Here is an 8,925-nt window from a genome sequence, read left to right on the forward strand (position 1 = left end):
TACTGATGACAGCCACCCTTGTTTTTCCAACAGTTTTGGATTTATTCTCAAATATATTTGTCATTTCCCCCAAGTTTTGGGATGGGCATGAGGTAAACATATGGGCCAGTCTTTCTTTACATCACTCTATTTCAGGTCACCAAGATTTTGTGTATATTTTTTTCCTATTTACTATGCACTTATTTTAATTAAACAACCACAAATAAAAAATTCATTTGTTTCTGCAGTTCTAGATATATATTTTTATTTAAAAAAATAGATTTCTGGTGGGGCACAGTGGTTCATGCCTGTAATTCCAGCACTTTGGGAGGATGAAGTGGGTGGATTGCTTGAACCCAGGGGTTCATGACCAGCCTGGGCAATATGGTAAAACCACATCTAGACCAAAAAAAGAGAAAAGTTAGTGGGTGCAGTGGCATGTGCCTGTAGTTCCAGCTACCAGCTACTCGGGAGGCTGAGGTGAGAGGATCTAAAGTCCAGGAGGTCGAGGTTGCTGGAATGCCACTGCATTCCAGCCTGGGTGACAGAGGGAGACCCTGTATCAAAAAAAAAAAAAAAAATCTGTGAAGTTTATGCTAATTGGAGATAAGAAAAATGATGGTCAAAGGCGTTTGAATGAGAGATTGTGTTTATCTATGTGCTTAAATAATAAAGTAGCATCCTTGTCTGTGAAGTTAAAAGTTGGCACAGCTACTTCCAAATTCATACAGAGGAGCTCCCTTTAATCCCTAGCTCAGCCTTGGTGGGATTTACACAAAGAGATTTTTAATGTTGATTTGAATCTTCCCAGTGATATAATCTCAGAGTAGTAAGTTGGAAACTGGATGGCGTGGCCTGTTAGACTGAGAACTAGATGTCATAAGGCAGAGTGTGTTTCTTCCTTTTTATTCTTACTATCCAAATGGTCAAGGGTCCCCAACACTACCTTCGATTCCAAGATTAACTAGAAGGACTAACAAGATTCAACATAGAGCCATAGCCATGGTAAGATTTATTATAGTAAAATGATCCAAAGAAAAATCAGCAAAGGAAAAAGGTGCATGGACAAAGTTCAGAGAAAACCAGACTCAAGCTTCCAAGGGTCCTCCCCAAAGGAGTCTCACAAGATGTGCTTAATTCATCCAGCAATCTGATCTGTTGCGAGAATATGTATGAAATGTTGTCTACGCAAGAAGCTCATTAGAGACTCGGTTCCCAGGGTTTTTATTGGTGGCTGGTCATCTAACTATGCTCTACTTACTACATAACCAAATTCTAGACTCCCAGAAGAAAAATAGGTGTTCAGTAGACATCACATTATTTGTATGAATATTTTAGGCACAGTATATCACCTTTATCTGTTAAAGAATGGTAGGAACACTCCAGAAATCCAAGTTACCAAACGCCAGCCAATGGCCCACCTTGCAAATAGTCCTTTCTGAGGATAAATAGCTATCTCAGTTCAGACCTATTATTGAAGTGTCTGCTACGTACTGGATTTCTTCCTCCCTACTGTGTGAGTTATTAATATTTTGCCCAGTTTTAGTAATTCTTCTAACAACAAATTTGGAAAAGCAGAAGAAATTAGTCCATTTGCATTTTCATGAGTAAAACTTTTAAAGATTTAACCAAGAATAATGTTAAAAATACACAAACATATACGTTTACTGTAGGTTACATGTAGTCTTGCTACATCTTTTTCCACTGAACTGTATTTAATGAGAAAATTAAGTTTTCTTAATATCTTATGTATTCTGTACTTTATTGAATTTATTAGTTGCTTTTATTCTTTTTTCTTAAACTTTCAATTTTGAGATAACTGTAGATGCCAATGTATTTATAAGAAATATACCCTCCACCCAGTTTTTTCCAGTGGTAACATATTGCATAACTATAGTACAATATCACAGCCAAGAAATTGACATTGGTATGGTCCACAGATTTATTCAGATCTCACCAGTTTTACACATATTCATGTGTATGTGTGTGTGTCTTTGGTTTTATCAAATTTTCTCACATGTGTAGATTCTCATAACTACCACCACAGTCAGGGTAGAGAACAGTTCCATCGCCATAAGGATTCCTTGTGTTGGCCTTTCTATCCACACTCTCCCTCCATCTCCACTCCACTCGCTAATCCCTCATAACCACTAATCTTTTCTCTCTGTCTATAATTTTATCATTGTAAGAATGTCGTATGAATGAAATCGTACAGTATGTAAACTTTGGGATTGGGCTTTTTCATTCAGCCTAATTCCCTTGAAATGCATCCAAGTTGCCTGCATCAATAGTTCATTCTTTTCTATTGCTGAGTAGTATTCCATGGTATGGATGTACCATGGTTTGTTTAACCATTCACCCATTGTCAGGAATTTGGGTAGTTTCCACTTTTTGATTCTTACAAATAGAGCTGCTATAAATATTTACCCATTGTGCCATGAAAATAAATTTTAGTTTTATCTGGTAAGTGCCCAAGGGTGCAGTTGCTGGGTTACATATAGTTGCATGTTTATTTTTATAAGCAGCAGCCAAATTATTATCTCATAAGAAAAGTATAAGAGATAAAGTTTTTCTGCATCCTCACAATCATTTGTTGTTGTTCCTGTTCAGCCATTCTGATAGATGGGCAATGATCTCATTTTGGCTTTAATTTTAATTTCCCTAAAGTCTAATATTGTTGAACATATTTTCATGTACTCTGTTGCTCTCTGTGTATCGTCTTAGGTGAAATGTTTATTGCTCATTTTCTAATTAAATTTTTTTTTTTTTTTTTTTTTTTTTTTTTTGAGACGGAGTCTCCCTCTGTGGCCCAGGCTGGAGTGCAGTGGTGCGATCTCCGCTCACTGCAAGCTCCGCCTCCCGGGTTCACGGCATTCTCCTGCCTCAGCCTCCCGAGTAGCTGGGACTACAGGCGCCGCCACCACGCCCGGCTAATTTTTTGTGTTTTTGGTAGAGACGGGGTTTCACCGTGTTAGCCAGGATGGTCTCGATCTCCTGACCTCGTGATCCGCCCACCTCGGCCTCCCAAAGTGCTGGGATTACAAGCGTGAGCCACCGCGCCCGGCCTTTCTAATTAAATTTTAAAAAATTGTTAAATTTTGAGAGTTCTTTACATACCCTAGATATTAGTTATTTGTCAGATATTTGCAAATATTTATTTCCAATCTCTAGCTTGTCTTTTCCTCTTCTTAATAGATATTTCACAGGGCAAAATTTTAAATTTTGATGTTCAATTTATCAATGTTTTCTTTTATGAATCATATTTTCGTGTCAAGTCTAAGAGCTTTTCTTCTACCTAGCCTTATGTCCTGATGATTTTTTCCTAGTTTTTTCTAAAAGTTTTATAGTTTTGTATGCTATATAAAGTGACTGCCTGGAGCAGCAATTTTCAGCAAAAAAAGCCACCTTAGAATTAATGTTGCAAATGGTGAAACACTAGACGTGTTTTGCCACTGTATAATTGTCAAATTTGTGTGAATACACGTATTCTGTTGTAGAGTACAGATTGCTTGTTGCTAGTGGTGAGAAATAGTAGACTGAGACAGAAATAAGCTTTAAATATTTATTAAATTGTCATTCCTTGAATTAAATTTTATCACGTGTCCATCTCAACTTATTTCTTTTATTTGACCTGAATAATTGAAACAATGAGAAACAAAACACAGGAAAAGTTATAATTAATAATGTGATGTTCCTTATTTATTTTTCTAGAAATATGAGATTAAAAACTTTTTTAGTGCAGAAAGACCATTTTATCTTGCCGAATTACCTTTTAAAAGCATTTTGTGAGTGCTTATTCAGAGGTGTCCCAGGAAAAAAATTACCATTTCAGATTTTAAATTAAAATATGTAACAATGTTTGGCCATTATAGTGGTTCCTCTCCAAGCCACACTTTATCTCCAATCTTGTTCATCCTTAACAAGATCAAGCACATCTTCAAACTCAATTCCGTGTAATGTCTGATTCTGGATGTTTTTATTTTTAACAAATTCTGCTTGACACAGAAAACCATTCAATTAGGCTTTTAGCTTGCAATGGCTTTCTTTCTATGCTTTCCACACACTAGAATATAGTTCACTTCCTGGCAGCTAAAAAGAATAGCTTTTTGAACCTTTCTCAGAAGGAAGAAAATCCCCTCTTTTAATGCAAAAGTTAAAATTGCTGGGAAGGTTTTCTATGCCTGTGGATCTGGAGTCCGGAACAGTGCCATTAAAATATATCACATTGTTAAAAATGACTGGACTGCTCTGTAGGTGGCAGACTACCATTACTTTTTCCTTAGCTTTAGGCATGTACTTATCAACAAGTCACCAAGTAGCGCAGACGCCTGTTCCCAGTTCCAAGAATCATCCAATTTTCAACCACTTTTTAATTGATTTCTCTCTCTTCTAAAGTTGTCTTGGACTTCTATTTTGTTTTGACTCACACTGATGTCATGTCTCACTGTTCAGACATTCTATGTCGATTATTTGAAAACATACTACTGTTTCCACCCTAATAAATTTTATATATACTTATACTCTAAAATCATTCACTGGCATTTATACACTGAATATGTCCAATAGCATATTAAAACCCACATAAATAAAACCCAAGAATGTAAATGTAAAACAAGTTTATTTCATACCATTTCTCAACTAAATGATGCTATATAAACAAAACGTATAAGCTACATTTTTATCGCATATATAAAATTTTGCTTAAAGTTAGCATTTATGTGAAGAGGATATTGATTTGAGAGTCAAAAATAATCACAGGTCATTTCTAGTATGTCTGATAATCTCCTCATGTATAAATTGTCTATCAAAAATTAAAATGAAAGCTCTCTTAATTGTACTAAAAGGCATTTAATATTTATTTTCTAGTCCTTTTAATAGTAAGTTTTGTTTCATAATTCTTGAAGAAAAATATTTCAAATTATATTTTTACTGTGTTATAGGATTTTGAGGTAAATTTTAAAATAAATTTATGAATTAGTATACCATTTTGAAATAAAATTTTAGAGGTTGGAGAATTTCAGATTGGCTTATTTTTAGTGACTGTAACAAAGTCAGAATACATTAGAACCAGTAATATTTTCATTGTGTCAGAAGAAAAATTTTGGAAATACTACTCTCTCTAGATTTAGAGTATTATACAAACCCAGAAGTAATGTAATTCTCATGTATCTAATAAACACATTTCAAAGAAAAAGAGCCACCTTCTGAGGTTATATGGAATATCAGTCACAGAAACTGGATGGAGAGACAAGTTTTCATAGCTGCTTGATGCTTTTAGTCATGGGGTCACAAAGAGATTAATCTTGAGAATGATGACAAAATGTGGTAGGAATTTCTTACCCTCAGATGCTCTTTATTATTTTTTCTGACCCTGAAATTCCTATGTGTTCTCTATATTTCTGACAAAAACTCATGAGTGCTGATTGGCTCTGATGCTCCCTGGAAGAAATAATTTAATTGCATATGACATCTAACAGTCTCCCAATTTTCTTTTCTTTTTTTTTTTTTTAAATTATGTGCTGGAGAAAATCTTTGCTAACATATATCTGACCAAAAATATAAATATCTGTAATATCTTATAGCTAGAATACATAAATAACTGAAAGCTCAACAACAATACAAATGACCCAATCAGAAAATGAGTAGTAGACACTTCACTGAAGAGGGTGTGCAGATGGCAAATAATCTCATGCAAAAATATTCAACATCATTAAACATTAGGGAAATAAAAATTGAAACCATAATGAAATATAACTATGCCCTTGTCAGAATGACTAAAAGACAGTGATAGCCCCAGATGCTGATGAGGATTCTGAGAAACGGGATCACTCGTATTTTGATGGTGGAAATGTAAAATGGTGCAGTCGCTATGGAAAATAATTTGACAGTTTCTTATAAAAATCAACCTGTGTTAAAGGAAAAACTTTAGATAAATTCAATTTAGCAAATAATCACATAAACTCTGAGCAAAGAACAATTCATGAATTGGGTAGCACCCTGAGCCAGTAGAGATTTGGAGAACTCCATCCAGCAATGTGGGCAGCCATTATTTATAGACAGAAAGAGAAAGTAACATATAGAAACAGCTTTGTTGTTTACAGCTCAGCATTTGCCTTAAGTTAACATGGTCTGATCAGTTGGCAGCCTGTGATTGGCTGCAGCTTGGCTGCTGTGATTGGCTGTAATTCTTGTTACAGTAGATTCTGGTTACAGAAATATATTCTCAAGTTAGGTTTCAGTTTGTTTACATATTAAGTTTGCTTGCGGTTCCCTTAGTATGGCAGCAGATTTAGGCCAAATTTAATTTAGTTTAACACATGCAATTACCGTGTGACCTATGGATTATACTCTTGGACATTTATCTCAGAGAAATGAAAACATATGTCTAAACAAAAACCTGTCCATGAATGTTTACAGCAATTTTATTGGTAATAGCAAAATATCTGTTAATGAGTGAATGGTTAAAGTGTAGTACATTTGCACTATGGGACACTACTCAGCAATTAAGAAGAAAAAACTACTGAAAATCACCGGAGAATAATGCCCAGTAAAATCATAAAAGGTTACATACTGCATGATTTCGCCTACATAACACTCTTGAAATAACAAAACTACAGCGATAGAAAACAAATTGTTGCCACAAAAGGTTAGAAATGGGAGAGTGGATGCAGCTTTAAAGAACCACCACAAGGGAATCTCTGGATATAACTGTTCCGTATCTTGATTGTGATGGTTGTTACATGAATATACGCATGTGATAATATTGCCTGCAAATATAAACACACACGCACAAATGCATGCACAACTGGCAAATTCTGAAACAACCCTGTGAGTTGTATCAAAGTCAGTTTCCTTGTTGTGATATTGTACTATAGTTATGCAAGATGTTAAAATTAAAGGATGCTGGATAAAAGGTGCTTGGGATCTCTTCAACTTCCTTTTTAATCTTTCTAGGAATATATAATTATTTCAAAATAAAAAATCAAAATGCTTATTTTTTTCAAGAGATTATGCTATGCTAATCTCCCAGAGAGTAAACTGATTACTATTTTTGTTATCTTTATGATTACATAAGTTTAATTTTAAAAAGAGACACAAGGCCGGGCGCGGTGGCTCAAGCCTGTAATCCCAGCACTTTGGGAGGCCGAGACCGGCGGATCACGAGGTCAGGAGATGGAGACCATCCTGGCTAACACGGTGAAACCCCGTCTCTACTAAAAAAATACAAAAAAAAAACTATCCGGGCGTGGTGGCGGGCGCCTGTAGTCCCAGCTATTTGGGAGGCTGAGGCAGGAGAATGGCGTGAACCTGGGAGGCGGAGCTTGCAGTGAGCTGAGATCAGGCAACTGCACTCCAGCCTGGACGACAGAGCGAGACTCCGTCTCAAAAAAAAAAATAAAAAAATAAATTAAAAAAATAAAAAAAAAAGAGACACAATTTCTAGATACAAAAGTGTAAAATGCAAAAATGTTTTATTTAAATTATTTTTTTCAGGAATCTGCACTCCTCTTAAACCTTTCAATCTGTCATACATGTTCTAGGACTATTCTCACTTAATAGTTTCTTAGCATTCTGCTTCTTTGCCATATGTGAGGTGTAGTCTGGAATTTATTTTCCTCCCCATTTGATCTAGATTAAGCTATTTGGCTCCTGCGCCTAAGAAATCCCAAAATACTATGAATCAAAATGAAGGCATGCATGTGATAACTTGCATGTAGACTTTTATGATTCTGGCAGAACTCTTAATGTATCCTTAGTGAAAACATTAACTTGATGTTAAAGTAAATTTCTAATATTATACCATTGGTATTACTAGAAATTTTCTAAATGTTTCTAAGAAAACATAAATGGGATACCTCAAAAAAAAAATCGAATTCTCCAAGACCAACTAAAATCACAGTGTTATGGCAACAGCAAAATTGTGGCTTTGAAAAATGATCACTTATTTTTAGGAAGCATTAAACCTCAACGTCTTGGTTCTTATATGTGATTCTAGAATGAATCTCCTTTGAGGCTGGTCTTCCTGAATTAAGGATATATTTTAGGGCCAAGTTCAACAGTTTTTAAGCAATTAAAAATTTTGACCTGTTTACAGACCTCACCAGGTTTTCTCTGCTCTCAATTAATTCTTTTTTTCCTTTTCTTCCTACCCTGAGAGGCTTTGGAGCTGACCTTTTAAAACATCTTGACAAACAACTTCTCTCTTAAGAGACCAAATCTTCTTACTGCTTGGAGTATGAGATAGTGCTGTATGTGACCCACAGGGCCAAGCAGTCGGAATTAGACCAGAGTGGCATTTATTAAGCATTCTTCTGCAATGTATGTGTGTGGATGGTGTGTGTGGGATGGCTGTTTGAGTAGGAAGAATAAAGTGGCCAAGACATGTACCAAAATGGACAGGATAGTTTTTTCAGTGTTGCATATTTTGCCATGGATTAGACCAGACACAAATTTCTCCATATTAATTTAGGAAAAATTTATAATTTAAAACCTCTACATGCTATGGTAAGAGTACTGGGTTTATAATCAGGAGATCTGGGCTAGAGCTGTCTAACCCAGACTGACTTTCTAATTTTCCAGTTTTATGATCTTGTATGAAGTTAATTTTGTGTTCTTTAATACTCTCATGTGTAAAGTGAGGCCTGTAATACTGTCTTAAAATAGCTTTCATGAAGATTAAATAGGTTAATATACATGTGAAATAACATTTCAAAATATAAAAGTCTATTTAAAGCGGGGCATGGTGGCTCAAGCCTGTAATCCCAGCACTTTGGGAGGCTGAGATGGGCGGATCACAAGGTCAGGAGATCGAGACCGTCCTGGCTAACACGGTGAAACCCTATCTCTACTAAAAAATACAAAAAAGCTAGCTGGGCGAGGTGGCAGGCACCTGTAGTCCTAGCTACTCTGGAGGTTGAGGCAGGAGAATGGCATAAACCCGGGAGG

The sequence above is a fragment of the Theropithecus gelada genome, chromosome 5, assembly GCF_003255815.1.
Source record: "Theropithecus gelada isolate Dixy chromosome 5, Tgel_1.0, whole genome shotgun sequence".
NCBI lineage: Eukaryota > Metazoa > Chordata > Mammalia > Primates > Cercopithecidae > Theropithecus > Theropithecus gelada.